The sequence below is a fragment of the Vicugna pacos genome, chromosome 34 (assembly GCF_048564905.1).
Source record: "Vicugna pacos chromosome 34, VicPac4, whole genome shotgun sequence".
Taxonomy (NCBI): Eukaryota; Metazoa; Chordata; class Mammalia; order Artiodactyla; family Camelidae; genus Vicugna; species Vicugna pacos.
Window position 1 is genome coordinate 20,668,278 of NC_133020.1, and position 15,162 is coordinate 20,683,439.

A 15,162-nucleotide genomic window follows, 5' to 3' on the forward strand; every position below is an offset into this window, starting at 1 on the left:
ATCCAACCGTTGCTACCTGTAAAGTTCACTATTCCAAAGATACAGAGATGAAAAAGTAGTTGCCAGGGCTCATCTGTTTTTGATAAAAAGAAAATCAAGGAAACAAAGTTCAGGAAGCAGTTATTTGGGGAGAGGAATGGAGGGTGACTGGACGGAGGCACAAAGGGCTTCAGAGGAGCTGGTTGTGCCTGCTCCTTGGGCTGACGGATGGGGCACAGGTGTTAGTCTTTAAACCATTTGCATATATTCCTGTGTATGTATGATCTGGTTCTTTTAAAAAGTAACTGAAAAATACAGGGAGTTTACAAACTAGAGGAAAATGGCCTGGGCTGGTAGGTAAGGAGGCGAGAGACAAGTAGATGGGTTATCCGTGACAGGTGAGACGTGCTAAGGCCGCCGCCGTAATCACAGCCCCCTGTGTATCCTTCGCAGCGTGCTCCTTTCGTCTTCACAATGCCTCTGTCGGGGGTAGAAGCCTTTATATAGTTTCCACTTTGCAGGTGAGAAAGCCGAAGTTCAAGAGGTTGCTTGCCTCGTTCGGGGTTTCGCGGTGAAGCACCTCTGCAGTCAGTCTGAGTGTGGACATCCTTGTCATTCCATGAGCTGATTGCACAGGCAGCTGGCCCGTGGGGTGGGGGGTGGGGGTGGAGGGCAGGAAAGGCACTTCATCTCGCTAAACTTCTGCGAACTTCTGCTTCCCAGTCTGGAGAGTGGAACTCTTTTTACTTGCTGCTCCTTTTCATGCAGCGGATTTGAGTGTGAAAGCACCATGTCAGTGTGAAAGCTGACACTTGTTGAGAGCTAACACTGCGTCGGTTGGCGCCTCCCCTGATCTTCCCCCCACCCCACCGAGAGCGCGCAACCCCCTGTTTCACCGGCAGTCTCTCCTTGCTCTCAGCTTTCCTCGTTAACCAGCCTCTCGTCTCCCCGCCTGCTCCAGGAGGCTGGCTTCAACTTTGTCCTGGCATCCACTCCAGAGCCGAGATGCTACAGATAGGAGGCCCCAATCCTTGGCCCACCCCGAGCGCGAGCCATGCCATTCTGTTGGCCCCAGGCCAGGTCTGGTGGTTATCTCTGGGGACCATCCCCCTCAGCTGAGAAGGTGGAGGCTTTGAAATCCTTAGTCTGTCCCAGTGGTTTTCCATCTGGCTGCACGTCTGAATCACCTGGGGAGCTTGAAGAGCTGTCCATCCCAAGACCTGGCTTCAAGTCAATCAACTAGATTTGTGGGGCGGGGAAACCGCCTGCTTCCCAGGTGATTCCAACAGGTAGCCAAGGCAGGCCACCTTAGGTCTGTCCTTTCTCTCCAGACGGGATGAGCTAAGAAACAAAGGGTGGTGAAGAGGAAAGGGAGTCCACAGCTGAGCAAGGACCAGACTGCCCCGGGGCCCCAGGCCAGTCCAGGATTAGGCCAGGGAAGACCGGAAATGGGACAAGGAACAGGAAAGGAGAGAAAATGAAAAAAAAAAAAGCAGCTTGGTGTTGGGGGATGCTAAATTATTGCCCCTGTAATGGCCCCATAGCTGTGCAGTGGTACCTGTTCTATGAGTTCAGGTTCAGCCAGTGAAGAGTTGCTCATGCTGTGTGAGGGGGAAATGCAGGGGACACAAGGCAGTGTGACTTCATGCAGTTGGCATTCCAAGGGCTATGTCTGTGTTCTTGCACAGGTGGATGTGCACAACAGAAATAGTGCCTCCGCTTGACACGTTCTCCCCAGCACCCAGAAACCCTCTCACCTTGGGTAAAGCTTGTTACACTGGTTTAGAGTCTGTCACGTGAGGGCAGGAACCATGTGCTTTGTGTCTTAGTCACCATGGTGCTGTTGCCCACAGCCTAGCACTGTGCCTCCTTCAAAGAAAGTCTTCAACTGGTTCCATATTTAATTGAGTTCGACTGTTTGAAACAACTAGAGGAAGGTGAGTGCTCCGGGCAGCTGGAGCGTGATCATGTGCTCAGGTGCCTGGGAGAAGTAAGAGAGGTGAAATCTAGCTGGGGGAGGAAGGCTTTGTGGTGGAGGTGGGGTTTGAACTGGGACTGAAATGATGCAGAGAACTCAGACGAGTGGAGGGGAGGGAGGATGAAGACAGAGGCCCCGGCCAGGCTGTCCATCACACCCTGATGGAAGAGGAGCTGCTGCTTTCCCTGGGAGGGGCAAGGAGAGAAAAGAGGTCCTTGCAGTCCCAGGGCAGCTGAAGTTGAGGGACGGGGAGGGAGGAGCCAGCTCTGGGCAGTGGGTAGCTGCTCAACAGGTATGTGAAGAGTAGGTGAAATGACCATTTAAGTAAATTTTCTGTCTCCACTTTGAGCCTGATTCTGTAATATGAGGAATCAGCAAATTGGGAGTCTTGTGTTGGGGTGGTGTTCACAGCTATTCTGTCCAGGCACAAGAGATGTGAAGAAACCAAGACCCAGAAATGAGTGAATAACTTCAGAACTGGCAGTCCCAAAGGCCTCAGCTGGCAACCGAGAACAGCAGAGCAGTGGTTCCCAGCCCTGGCTTCAAGCTGGATCATCCAGGAAGCTTAATAACGGAGGCAAAGGATGGAGGTTATGCAAGCGTATGCCTTTGTCAGCACTCATGGAACTGTTTACTTAAATTGGTCCATTTTATTGTATATAAATTATACTTAAATAGAGTTCATTTGAAAACAAAGCGCACTGGAGCAGAAGCCTCCATGGGAACCAGCATCAGGGTGGAACAACGTAACCCGTGAGGCTCGGTGTGGACGCGTCTGAGGGCTGAAAACTTCAGGGGGGAGTCCTGATGCGTAGCGCCGTGATTATGGTCAACAATAGTGAGTTATAAACATCAAAGTTGTTGAGAGACTAGATCATAATTGCTCCCACCGCAAAAAAAGAAATGATAGTTATGTGACGTGGTAGAGGTGTTGGCTAACTCTATGGTGGTAATGCTATTGCACTACGTAAATGCGTCAGATCAACATGCTGTAGACTTTAATTATGCCAATTACATCTCAGTAAAACAAAACAAAAAACCAAAATCTTCAGGGGGCCCAGTCATGGGGGGGGTGGGATGGAGGGGAGCCTTACACTTCCGTGAGTTTTTACCTCCTGGAGCTCTACCAGGTCCTCATTCGCCTACAGTGAATACTGGGGAAAATTCCCTCATGCTTCTGGCAGGGGGAAGGGAAAGGACTCACTTTGAAATGTGCCAGAGCATTTTGTCCTTTTTTGGGGGGAGGGTGAGTAATTAGGTACATATATTTATATTATATATATATATGTATATATATATAAATAAACCTATATATATATAAAATATATATATAAAATTATATATATACAAATCTATATATATTAAAATATATAGGTTTATTTATATATATATGTGTATATATATATATGTAATTTTTTTTTTAAATGGTGGTACTGGGGATTGAACCCAGGACCTCATGCATGCTAAGCTGTACCCTCTCTGTTCATCTTAACAAGGTCTGCCCTAGGAGGAGCTGTTTTACCAGAGCCTGGGGGAAGGGAGATACCCAACTCCAGCCCACTCTAGCCATGCTGTCCACCAAAGGGCAGGGAGTGAGAAGCACGGTCCCAGGGCAGCAGCTCACCAGTGGACTGAGACCTCATCGTGGGACTGGAGAACACTCCCCTCCCCCGCACCTCACCGTCCCATCCCTAGAGACCTGCTTACTGCAGTGCAGCACGTCTACCCAGCATATCCTGTCTGCCTTTCAGTAAAAGTTTACTAGACGTAAAACACGGTTGGAGAAGACTGACTATCACAACCAGAGTCAGACAATGGTGGAAATGTTGGAGTTACCAGACCAGGAAACTTTAAATCTATGATTAATAGGCTAAGAGCTTTAATGGAAAAAGTAGACAGCATGCAAAAACAGATGGATAATGTAAGGAGAGAGATGGAAATTATAAGAATTAAAAAAATGGTGGAGATTAAAACCACAGCAACAGACATGACGACTGCCTTTGGTGGGCTCGTTAGTAACCTGGACATGCCAAGGAAAGAATCTCTGAGCTTGAGGAGATGGTGATAGAAACCTCCAAAACTGAAAATTAAAAAGGAGAAAGACTGAGGAGGGGAGGAACCAGAGCAGACTACCCCAAAATTGTGGGACAACTGCAAAAGGTATAACATGTGTAAAGAGAGGAAGGAACAGAAGAGATATTTGAAGCAATAATGACTGAGAATTTCCCCAAATTAATGTCAGAAATCAAACTAAAGATCCAGGAAGCTTGGACAACACCAAGCAAGATAAATCCCCTTCTCTCAATCAGATTTAAACTTAAAAAAATTAAAGAAAAAACCCTGAAAGAAGCTGGGGGTGACTGGGTGGGAAACACCTCACTTACAGAGAAGCAAAGATAAGAAATACATCTGACATCTCAGAAACCATGCCAGTAAGAAGAGAGTGAAGTATTTAAAGTGTTTAGAGGATAAAATCACCAACCTAGAATTCTGTACCCTATGAAATTATCCTTCAAAAGTAAGAAAGAAAAGCTTTCTCAGACAAACAAAAATTAAGACAATTTATTACCAGTATACTTGCAAAAAATGTTAAAAGAAGTTCTTCAGAGAGAAGGAAAACTATATAGGTCAGAAACTCAGATCTATATAAAGAAAGGAAGAGCACTGGAGAATGAATACATGAAAGTAAAATAAAACCTCTTATGTTTCACAGATAACGTTATACTGGAAGTCCTAGCTAATGCAGTAGGATAAGAAAAGGAAATAAAAGGTACACAGGTGGGGGAGAAAGAAACAGAACCATCTTTGTTCACAGGTGACAAGGCCACCTATGTAGAAAATGTGAAAGAATCGACAAAAACGAACAAATCCCCCAAAACTGGAACTAACAAGCAAGTATAGCAACGTTACAGGGTACAAGATTAATACACAAAAGTTCAGCCTCTTTCCCATATACCAGTAATGAACAAGGAATTTGGAATTAAAAACATATAGCGGGGAGGGTATAGCTCAGTGGTAGAGCACTTGCCTAACATGCACGAGGTCCTGGGTTCAATCCCCAGTACCTCCTCTGAAAACAAATAAACTTAATTACCTCCCCCTGCTAAGAAAGAAAAAAAGAAAGAAAAGAAAGTAAGAACACATTACCATTTACATTAGAACACTCCGCCCAAATGAAATACTTGTGTCTAATAAAATATGTGCAAGAATTACGAGGGAAACTGCAAAACTGATGAAATACATCAAAGAAGAACTAAATAAATGGCGAGCGATTCCAAGTTCATGGATAGAAAGGCTCAGGACTGTCAAGATGTCAGTTCTTCCCAACTTGATGTATAGATTCAGTGCAATCCCAGTGAAAAATCTCAGCAAGTTATTTTATGGAAATTAATAAGATTCTAAAGTTCATATGGAGAGGCGGGACGGGGGGTATAGCTCAAGGAGTAGAGCGCATGCTTAGCATGCACGAGGTCCTGTGTTCAATCCCTGGTACCTCCTCTAAAAATAAATAAATAAATAACCCTAATTACCTCCCCCCACCAAAAAAAAAATGAAGTTTATATGGAGAAGCAAAAAACTCGTAATAGTCAACTCAGTGTTGAAGGAGAAGAGCAAAGTTGGAGAACTGACACTACCCAACTTCAAGACTTACTGTCAGGCTACAGTAGTAATCGAGAAAATGTGGTATCGATAAAGAAGTCACCAAATAAATCAAAAGAAGAGAACAGAGAGCCCAGAAACAGAACCACATTTAGTCAACTGGTCTTTGACAAAGGAGCAGAGCTCACACAATGGAGCAAAGATAGTCTTTTCAGCAAATGGTGCTGGAACAACTGGACATCCACGCGCAAAAAAAAAAACCAAAAAACCCAAAAACCCACAAATCTAGGACAGACCTTACATCTTTAACAGAAATCAGCTCAACATGGATCACAAAATCCAAAACATAAAGCTGTGAACCTCCTGGGACATAACATAGGAGAAAACCGTCTCACTGTGGGCGCGGCGGCGGCTTCAGATGTAACACCAGAGGCAGAAAGAACTGATAAACTGGACTTCAGTGCAGTTGAAATCTTCTGCTCTGCAAAAATCGGGGTCGACAGAATGGGAAGACAGGCCACAGACTGGGAGATGTTTGCAAGAGACACCTGACATTGGACTGTAACTCATCAACAGTAAGAGAAAGAATAGCCTGATTAAAAATGGGCAAAAGACCCAAAGAGACACCTCATCAAAGAAGACATCCAGACGACAAGTAAGCATATGAAAAATATGTTCAACATCATATGCTGTTAGGGAATCGCAAGTTAACACGTCAGTGAGATACCACTACATACCTGTAAGAATAGCCAAAATCACAAACACTGAGAACACCAAATGCTGGTGAGCATGTGGAGCAGCAGAAACTCTCATTCATTGCTGGTGGGAATGCAAAATAGAAGAGCCACTTTGGAAGACAGTTTGGCTGTTTCTTACAAAACTAAACGTACTCTTACTACCTATTCCAGCAGTCCTTCTCCTTGGTATTTACCCAAAGGAGTTGAAAAATTGTGTCCACACCAAAAACTGCACACAGCTTTTTATAGCAGCTTTATTTGTAATTACCAAAACTTGGAAGCAATCAAATGTCCTTCAGCAGGTGAATAGGTCAGTACACTGGTGCATCCAGGCAGTGTACTAAGAAGCAGTGAGCTGTCAAGCTGTGAAAGACATGGCAGAACCTTAAATGTGAATTGTTAAGTGAAGGAAGCCAGTCTGAAAAGGCCACATGCTGTATGATTCCAACTATTTGACATTCTGGAAAAGGTGAAATTGTGACAGTAAAAGAAAACAATTCGGTAATTGCCAGGGGTTAGGGCAGAGGGAAGCATGAGTAAGCAGAGCACAGAGGAGTTTTAGGGCGGTGAATAAAGCCCCTTTTCAGTCAGTTCCTCCCAGGCAACCACTCTTCTGATTTCTCTAACAGATGCGCTTTGCCTGTCCTTGAACTTCATGCAGATGTTCCAGACTTATGATGGTTTGACTTAATTTTTTGACTTCATGATGGTGCAAAAGTGATAGACATTCAGTAGAAACCATACTTTGAATTTTGATCTTTTCCAAGGCTCTGAGCCTCTCTCGTGATGCTGGGCAGCTCCGAGATAACGAGGATGAACAGCCGATACACTTAGAACCATCCTGGACCCAGACGATCATTGTTTCTCACTGTCAGTACAGTCCCCAATAAATTGCATGAGACAGTCAACACTATTAAAAAATAGGCTTTGTGGTGGATGATTTTGCCCAACTGTAGGCTGATGTAAGTGTTCTGAGCACTGAGTCTAAGGTAGACTAGGCTAAGCTATAATATGTGGTAGGTCAGGTGTTTAAATGCGTCTTTGATTTATGATATTTTCAACTTACCACGGGTTTATCAAGATCTGCATATGAATAGAGTCATACAGTAATGGACTCTTGTGTCTGGGACCTTTTGCTAGAAATGGCTTTCAGACTTGTTCACTTACATCAGAGTTTTTTGTTTTTTGTTTTCTTTTAATTGATGAGTAGTATTCTGTATGTTGGCTAAGCCGCAACTTATTTATCCATTCTTCACTTGATGGGAATTTGGGTTCTTTCCAGTTTAGCCTATTATGAGTAAAACTGCTATAAACTTTCTTGTACAACACTTTGTATACACATAGGCTTTCGTTTCTCTTGGGTATATAAGGGCAGATTGCTGAGTCATAGTGTCGGTACGTGTTTAACTTTTATAAGAAACTGCCAAGCTTTTTCATAGTATCTGTATCATTTTACTTCTTCGGCCAGGGCAGCGGGGTGTGCGGGGCGGGAGGGGAGAGGTAGCTAGATTTATTTTTATACGCAGAGAGGCACCAGGGGTTGAACCCAGGGCCTCGTGCATGCTAAGCACACACTGTACCACTGAGCTACACCCTCCCCTGTGTCGTTTTATATTCTCACTACCAAGGTGTAAGCGTCACAGTTGGTCCGCATCCTTGCGACATTTGGTGTTACCAGTCTTTTAATTTTAATAATTCAAGTGGGTAGGAGGTGGTGTCTCAGGCTTTTATTTTGCATTTCCTGGGTGGCCAGTGAGGTGAGGAGCTTGCTGTTTGCTTGTTGGCTCTTCCTATATCTTCATGAATTACTTAAATCTTAGGTCATTTTTAAATTGAGTTGTCTTCTTATTGACTTGTAGGAGTGTTTTTACATTCTGGATATGAGTCCTTTGTCGAACCCATTTTTCCCACACTGTCAGGCTTTTTCCTTGTGTTTTAATGAGCAGTTTTTAGTTTTGACGAGGTCTGATTAATTGTTTTTGTTTTATCAGTAGTGCCCTTTATGTCTCGGGTAATAAGTCTTTGCCTATCCCAAGGTTATGGAGAAATAATCTTCTGGGTATATTTTCTTCTAGAAAGTTAGCTTTTCCCTTTAGGTCTGTGATCTATTTTGAATTAATGTTTTTATATGGTGTGAGATACGGATTAAGGTTAATTTTTTCCATGCGAATATCTACGTGTTCTAACTCTGTTGAAAGGATTTCCTTATTTCCCTTTCCCAGTTGAATTGCATCGAGTCTTTATTGAAGATCAGTTGTGTGTGTGTGTTTCCAGACTCTCTGCTGGACTATTCAAGCAGTCCAAATGTGGTGCCCAGATCACGCTGTCTTAGCTGCTGTTGCTTTATTGTGAATTATGAGATCTTACAGTGTAAGCAAGCCTTCTAGCTCCCTTCTTCTCTGTGATTGTCCTGGCAATTTACGGCCCTTTCACCTTCCAAACATTTTTAGAATCATTTTAGCTCATTACGCTCTATAAAAATCTGCTGGGATTTTGAATGAAATGAAATTGGGGAGAATGGACATCCCCCCTACTGAGTCTTCCAAGTCACAAAAATGGAATATTTCTCTCAGTTGTGTAGGCCTTCTTTAATTTCTCTCAACAGTGGTTTGTGGTTTTCAATGTCAAGTCCATGTACATACTTCATTAAATTTAATCCAATATATTAGATGTTTTATGATGCTCTGTAAATATTGCTATTTTAAATTTTATTTTCAATTTCTTATTGTTTATTGATAGTATGTAGAAAATAAGGTTGATTTTTGTATTTTGACCCTGTATCTTGCAGCCCTGCTCATTAATTCATTAATTCTAATGGCTTGTCAATTGCTTTAGGTTTTCTAAGGGCATAATCTTTGAATTAAGAATACGGGCAGTTTTATTCATTCCTTTCCTGTCATTGTGCCTGTTTTTTTTTTTTTCCCTGACTTACTGTGGTTGCTAAGACCTTCAGTGCAACGTTGAGATGTGATGTTGTTTTGATCCTGGAGGGAAAGCTTTCAGTAATTCCCCACTCTGTCCGTGAAGACTTTAAAAACTGTGTCATTATCTCAGCCACTTTCCTTAGTGTTTCCTGCCTTTCTCTTTGAGCTTTTAACATTGCCTCGGGTGCATTTTCTATCTCTTAAAACTTGAGTCGTCAAGATTTGGAAGAAGTTTAAAAAACAGTAAGAGTAGCAGTGGCAGTAGAGGTGGGCGGTGGGCCTTCTGCATCTCCGGGAACTGCCGGCCCCACTGCCGCAGCGCCCGTGTCGGACAGCAGGACTGCACTTCTCCACTGGTCACTCCGCCTGTGGGCAGGGTCATCTCTAGGAAAGGGCCTACTGTCCCTCCTTGAAAGCGGGAGGAACCTTAGCATCGTCAGTCAGCGGGCTCACACGGCGGCTCCAGCCTTCCAAACAGCCAGCCCTTTGCGTTCAAGGGAACTCTACCTGCCTGGCCCTAAACCTGAATTTGGGAGCCGGGGGTTCAGGAGTCCTTGGGCTCTGCATCTCCCCTCCTCCCATTTCCCGCTGCTCCATAGCAGCCGTGCGGGACTGGAAGGGACCACAGCTCAGGGCACGGAGGCCAACATGCCGGTGTGACCTGGACGGCTTGAGGGCTGTGGCTTTCCTGGCCTCAGAAACCCATGAGTAGTATTGGAAGCTGGGGCAGGAAGACAGGGAGGAAGGAAGCGCCACAAATCGGTCCCCAGTCACCAGCCACGTCAATGAGCAAGTGGCACCAACACCGAAAGCTGCATCTGGCCCCTGAGGGCAGGTGTGGGACACTGAACTGGAAGAGAGGCTGCAGCCTGGTGTTGGGCGGCCTGGGGTGTCTGTTCCTCCACAAGCGAGAGTCGTCAATCAGAGCACTTACAGGATGTAGACCCGGACTCCACTTAGTTTGGGACTACTGTGAAAGCGCCCCCCTGGCCCCTTTGGTTCGGGCTTAGGGGTCGGGGGTGGACGGGAGACCTGGAGTGTTAGCTCCAGGCGCGGGCAGAAGCGCGGTGCCGGAGGGCTGGCAGGAAATGCCGTTTGTGAAGCATTTTCTGTGCAATAGCTCATTTACAACATCCCCCCATTGTTCTGTCTTTTGTCTCTTGATGTCTAAGACTTTTTTTTTTAATTGAGGTGTAGTTGCTGTACCATATTATATGTTTCAGGTGTACAACATAGTAATTCACAATTTGTAAAGTTTATGCTCCTTTCATACTTAAGATGAAGCATTGGCTCCGTTCCCTCTCTGTGCTCTACACACTTGCGGCTGATTTATTTTATACATAGACGTTTGTACCTCTTACTCCCCTGCCCCTATCTTGACCCTCCCCTCATTTAAATCTTGAAAGCCCCCTTGTGAAGTGGGTATTATTTTTCTTTTACACATAAGTAAACTGAGGTTCAGAAAGGTTCAGTGCCTTGCCCCGAGTTCACAGGCCGACTGTAACAGTCAGGCTTTGGATCCAAGTCTGCCTGACTTCAGGATCCGCGCTCCTAGTTACTTTAATATACTGCTCTTCTGAAGTGGTTTTGGCTTAGGGGCTCACCTTACTGGGGAGGCTTCCAGCCGCCCTCTTTGGGGTTCCTCATTTCCTCCCGAATTCCTGGGACTTTCCCTTAATCACCTTCACTTTCATGGCTAACCCTGGTTCAGTTGACCGGTGCACCCTCCCCAAATGCACCAGCTGAAATAAGGAACTGAAGAGTCACCTAGACCTCAAACATGCCTTCGGTGACATGTGATCACCTCTAATGTCAGCCCTGGGAAGTACGCACTGTATTTCCAGCCTGTGCTCGGGGCTTTTGTGTACAGTTGTGCAGGTGGTATACTGCACAAATGCTACCCTTCCGGGGAGTGAGTGGAGACCAAAATCTAGCATGAGCTCTGCTTAGCAAGCTGCACGCCTGGAGGAAGGGCACAAAGGCACAGGGTAGGCTAATGGTGGTCCTGACTGCTAGAGCGGCTGGGGGCTAAGTCTTGCCTTTGGGGAATTTCCTTATCTTTTCTGAGTTGTATTCCCATGAAATGATGGAAGCCGGGGCTGCTCGGTTACTAAGAATCACAAAAATATCAGTGTTCATGAAGATGTGTATATTAAAATCATGAATACATTGTCACACTTGACTGGCAGCGTACACTTTGTTTATATGTGTACCTGTAAGTTAAAGCCGGATCGTGGCCTTTTCCCTTGCTGGTGTTCCAGTGCGCTTCCCTGAGGTGCGGAGGAAAGGTGGGAGTTTGTTGGCTCCTTGAGAGCTCCTGTGCCCGTGGATGTCACACGTCACCTGTCCAGGACTGTGGCAGAGAAAAGGCTCTCAGGCGGTGGACCCGGAAAGCAAACAGTGGTAACTCGGCCCCTTGCCCACCTCTGGTTCCTGTCTTCTCTTCTGGTGTCTCTCGGCTTTGTTCCTGAGACTCCATGACTGCCTTCATTCATTTTCCTTTTAATTGAGTTGAATTCGTATAACACTGACCTTTTTAAATGTACAGTTCAGTGACATTTAGTACATCCGCAGTGTTGTGCAACCATCACCTCTATCCAATCCCAGAACAATTCATTGCTCCCAAAGGAGGCTCTGCATCCCTCAGGCAGTCACCCTTTGTTCCTCTTACCCCCAGCCCTGTTGGCCTCTAATCTGCTTCTGTCTCAGTGGATTTACCTATTGTGGATCGTTTGTATAAACAGATTCAGGGACTGTGTGACCTTTTACGACTGGCTCGTTTCACTGAGCGTAACGGTTTCAAGACTCGTCCACATTGTAGCGTGTTATCAGCGCTCTGTTCCTTTCTGTGGCTGAACAATATTCCATCCTATGGGACAGACCACGAGTTGTTTGTCTGTCCATCTGTGGACACACTTGGGCTGCATCCGCCTGTGGCTGTTGTCTCCCGTGCTGCTGTGAACGTTGGGGCAGAAATACTTGTCTTGACCCCTGTTCCCAGTTCTCTTGGTTGTACGCCTGGGAGTGGAATTGCTGGGTCACATGGTAACTCTCTTTTCTTTCGAGGAACCGCGTTTGTTCATTCTCCTCGAGCCCAGAGCCCGGCGGTGGCCTCTTCCTGCCATGCTTGGCCTCCCACCTCCATCCTCACATCTCCCCTGGTCCCCACACTGGGAAGCAGACCTTTTATTCTTCCTGTTCTCATCTTGAGCGTTCCCAAGAACGGTGTCTTGCCGAGCTGTTCTTGGTAGAGCTTGCCCGGCATCCCCTGTTGCTCCGCTCGGGCCCAGCAGGGCAGCCATCTGCAGTGTCTGTGGTTCCTGCCCTGAGCGCTTCCTACCGTCCAGTCCCTGTGATCCTCAGCCCCCCCACCACCCCGGGTACAGTGCACACTAGGCTTCTTCGCCCCTTCCTGCCTGCCCCCTCCACCTGGGCGCCCACCCCAGGTTTCCTGGGCAGCGACCGAACAACGAACAGGCCTGCCTCTCCTCCTCCAGTGTTGTGCGTGCCCCCCACCCCCCGCCCCGGCCACTGGCCGAGTCCTCGGAGCTTCTTCCTGGGCTTGGTAACACCTTGGCAGTGCCCCTCAGCTGACCCGGAGAGAGATCGCCTTTCCTCCTGTTTGATGCCTCTTCTGGGTCCGGCCATTACGCTGCTCACGCTGACAGGTGGGTTTGAATGAGCCGCTGTCCTCCCCAGCCGCCCTTTCCACCCAAGTCCAACTGCCACCCGAAGACTAGACACTGCAGACTGCAGGTCACTACGAGGCCGCACTCTGCTGGCCTTGGAGGCTCCAAGCCAGCGCCCCTGGCACACATGCACTCGGGCCGTGGTGAACTTTAATAGCTACATCCGTGGCCCTCTAAACGCTGACCTCCTGACTTTATTTTGTTCTTGATACAGCCCCTGTGTTTTGGGGGGAGGAGGTTATTAGGCTTATTATTTATTTGTTATATTTAGAGGCGGCACTGGGGATGGACCTCGTGCGTGCTAAGCATGCAGCTCTACCACTTGAGCTAGGCCCTCCCCCCAAGTCCTTGTGTTTTGTTTTTGTTTTGTCCACACTCCTGTTGCTGGTTTTTGATGCGCTCTCAGGAAGCAAGGTTCCCTACACGTGTGAGACCGCAGGCCGGGGTAGGATGGAGAGGCAGGTGTGGCTGCGGTGGCACTGATGGAAAAAGAAGATTTCCTGATTGAAATAACAAACCGAGGGGAGGCGGGTGTGTGGGGCTAGGTTAGAAGATCCCAAACAGCAGTGTAGGGGTTTGCCTTGATAAGGCAACACTTATCCCTGCCTGGATGTTCCCAAGTCCGTCCTTGAAGAGGCCCCTCCCAGCCGCTGGACGGCCGGGCGCGTGTTGCCCTGCCTGTGCGGCACCTCAGCAGTGGTGTCCCCTGGACAGCGGAGCTGGGGACACAAATAAATGGCAAGTCAGTGAATCCAGGGACCCAGCAACAGAGCTTTGATGTGGTGGGAAGACGCAGAATCTGGTAGGGGTGCTCTGATCAGGGCCCCGAGACCCCAACAATGTGAAATCTGAGGACAGGACGTTTTGGGGGCTGGGACTGGTGTTCTCCCTCCAGGAGGCTCGAGTTGGTGGGGCCGGCGTCATGGGAGTTGCCTGCCTGGCTGTGGTCTTTCTGACCCTTTTACGTTTAGCTCAGGGGTGGGGAGGCTAAAAAGTTAAGGTCCAAGCAGGTGACTTGAGTCAAGGAAGCAGGTCACAGGGCAGAGGCACACTGTGTGGGTGTGAGGATTGACCAAGGGCAGAGGGAGCCGTCAAGTAGTCCTCAGCCGGCTGGGGTTCCTTGCTGCCTCGGTCATACACCTTGTCCCACCCCCAGGAGGGACTGAGGCCTCCCCAGAGGCCGAGAGCAAAGGCCAAGGAGAGGAGGAACCTGAGCATCTTGTTGGGTTTCAGGATAAACCAGACACACAGGGTGAGGCTTGGGTGTCCTTCCAGGAGGGGAGATCCTGTCCGGGCAGATGAACCTGTTTATGGCCATCACATCCCCTCAGGGCACGGGCCCAGCTGGCCTGCCCTGTGTGAGCCACCTGTCCACGGGGCTGCCTGCGTCCTGAGCGGGCCCCCAGCACCCCTGCCCTGTCCTCATCAGAGCTCTGGCCGCAGCAGCTGTCGCTGGCGGGCCCCTGTCCTGCCCCTCTGCCCGCAGCCACCCTCACGCCCCGGAGCTGCAGTGCGGGGCCTCCCTCACATGGAGGACATGGTGGCCCAGCCCTGGGGCTCTGCTCCCAGTGACTTGGAAGATGGCATCAGGGTATGAGGCCAAGACATGAGTGCAAGGGGTCAGCAGGAAGGGGAGAAACCAGTGGGAGGAGAGGAAGTGACCAAAAAGCCTCAGGAAGAGAGGCTGGGACAGAGCCGGGGAGGGAGATCGAGTCCAGGGAGGCGGTGGAGAGGTGAAGGGTGTTCCCAGCCAGACATGGAGAGTGTGACAGTCCTTCCTATCATTTCAGGAGGGGTGACATCTTTCCTTTTTGTTTAAACAAGTTCCTGAGTAGCAAGTCCTCAACTGAGGCAGTGACTCAACGAGGCAGGTGCTGGGGCGGTCTGGGCTTTGCCTGGTTCCCAGCAGTGAGATCCTGGGGTTGGAGGGAGTGTGCGGTGACTCACAGACCGTGGCCTGGCCCACCTTGCTCTCTCCCCTACACACCTACCACCGCCTACCCAGGGGCACACCCCGCCATCTCAGCGTCCTCCGCCCTGCCTCCCCACCTCCTCCCTGCGACTGCCCCCCGGGAGCCGGAACTTCGCTGTGGTCGGTGGTCAGATCCTCCTTGGCTCTTGCACAAAGTGTTTTCCTGCCTGTGTCTCAGATTTCTGATCTGTAAAGTGAGCCTCGGGTCACTGCTCACTCCTCCTTGCTGCTCGGAGCCGTGAATGAACGTCTGTAAAGAGCTTGGAGCTTGTCAGATGGAAGG

General features: G+C 48.0%; 1 protein-coding gene and 1 non-coding gene across 3 annotated transcripts in view; both read left to right on the forward strand.

Moving 5' to 3' along the window:
* B4GALNT3 (beta-1,4-N-acetyl-galactosaminyltransferase 3) overlaps nucleotides 1-15,162 on the forward strand; it is a 79,192-nt gene that overhangs the window by 17,756 nt on the left and 46,274 nt on the right. The gene's annotated exons all lie outside the window — the stretch shown is intronic.
* TRNAV-AAC (transfer RNA valine (anticodon AAC)) lies at nucleotides 4,955-5,027 on the forward strand. Its single transcript has one exon. It is a non-coding gene; the product is annotated as a tRNA-Val (tRNA).